This window comes from Mandrillus leucophaeus, unplaced genomic scaffold, assembly GCF_000951045.1.
Source record: "Mandrillus leucophaeus isolate KB7577 unplaced genomic scaffold, Mleu.le_1.0 Scaffold178, whole genome shotgun sequence".
NCBI lineage: Eukaryota > Metazoa > Chordata > Mammalia > Primates > Cercopithecidae > Mandrillus > Mandrillus leucophaeus.
In genome coordinates this window covers 2,317,707-2,319,088 of record NW_012101787.1, presented here as the reverse complement: position 1 = coordinate 2,319,088, position 1,382 = coordinate 2,317,707, and positions in this window count along the sequence as shown.

The window sequence follows — 1,382 nt, the reverse complement described above, 5'->3', positions numbered from 1 at the left end:
AGCAAACTTGATGTGTCACAGTTGAAGGGAGAGTTGGGTCTTGAGGTTCCTATGCGAAAGAGGAATGGTGACTTCTGCTCCATTGAGTGCAGGAAGTCCCAGGGAGCAGGGAGCGTAGGGGAGGAGGGAAGGGACATCTCTAGGAAGAAAGAGAAAAAGATGAAACTGCTGTCCATTGTTGATGGCAAAAAAGAGGAAGTTGTCAGGGACACACAAATGGTATGGAAAAAAATCAGTAGCCACAAGAAAACTGCTGAGGACAGAATGGGTGGACCCACTGGTGAGCTCAGAACCACCAGGACATGTGTTCCTCAGCACAGCAAGGATGACCTTGGAGGAGGCTAGTGTCACAGAGGGCAACACAGAGTGGGTCATGGAGACAGAACCAGACAGGGCAGAATCCAGGGCCTGAGTCACTCGCTGCAGGCAGTCAGGTCAGGGTGTGTCACTGCCAGGGACCAGAGCTCTGCAGAGAAGATGACAAATGCATTCAGGCCAGCAAGGTCTGGGTCAAGGGAGCAAGACAGTTTCCTCTTCTGTCACCCACAACTATGAGTCCCTTAAGGAAAGACTGTGCCATCCATTTCTGGCTCCCCTGCACTTATTACCGTGCCAAGCACATGATATATAGTAGACGAATTGGCATATCAATGAATATCTCAGAAAATAAAGGGAGAAAAGCAAGAGTAAAATGTGGAAATACAGGAAGTGGCACTGAAGCAGAAACATGTAGAAAGGACAGAAAAAGTGAAGGCAAGAATTGAAAAAACAGAGACCCCAGGAAGTGGTGAGAGAAAGGAACTGAAAATGGGACTGTGTATGTACCATGAAAGCTAAAGGCCCAGGCTACAGGGCTGGAAAACTCAAGAAACAATATGGGAAAAGAATGAAAATTATAGTTTCTTGTATCATGGGAATTTGAACGAAATCACTTGGTGAGAACTTCTTTATTTGATGGGATTAGTGAAGACAGCACGTTCACTCAACTTGTATCAAAGTAATTTAAAGCCAAAAATGGGCCAGGCACAGTGGCTCACACCTGTAGTCTTAGCTACTTGGGAAGCTGGGGTGGAGGATTGCTTGAGCCCAAGAGGTTGAGGCTGCAGTGAGCTAAGATTGTACCACTGCACTCCAGCCTGGGTGACAGAATGAGCCCATCTCAAATAAATAAACAAATAAACACATAAATAAATAGGCCTGGCATGGTGGCTCACGCCTGTAATCCCAGCACTTTGGGAGGCCGAGGCAGTCAAATCACAAGGTCAGGAGTTCGAGACCAGCCTGACTAATATGGTGAAACCCCGTCTCTACTAAAAATGCAAAAATTAGCTGGGCATGGTGGTGTGCACCTGTAGTCCCAGCTACTTGGGAGACTGAGGCAG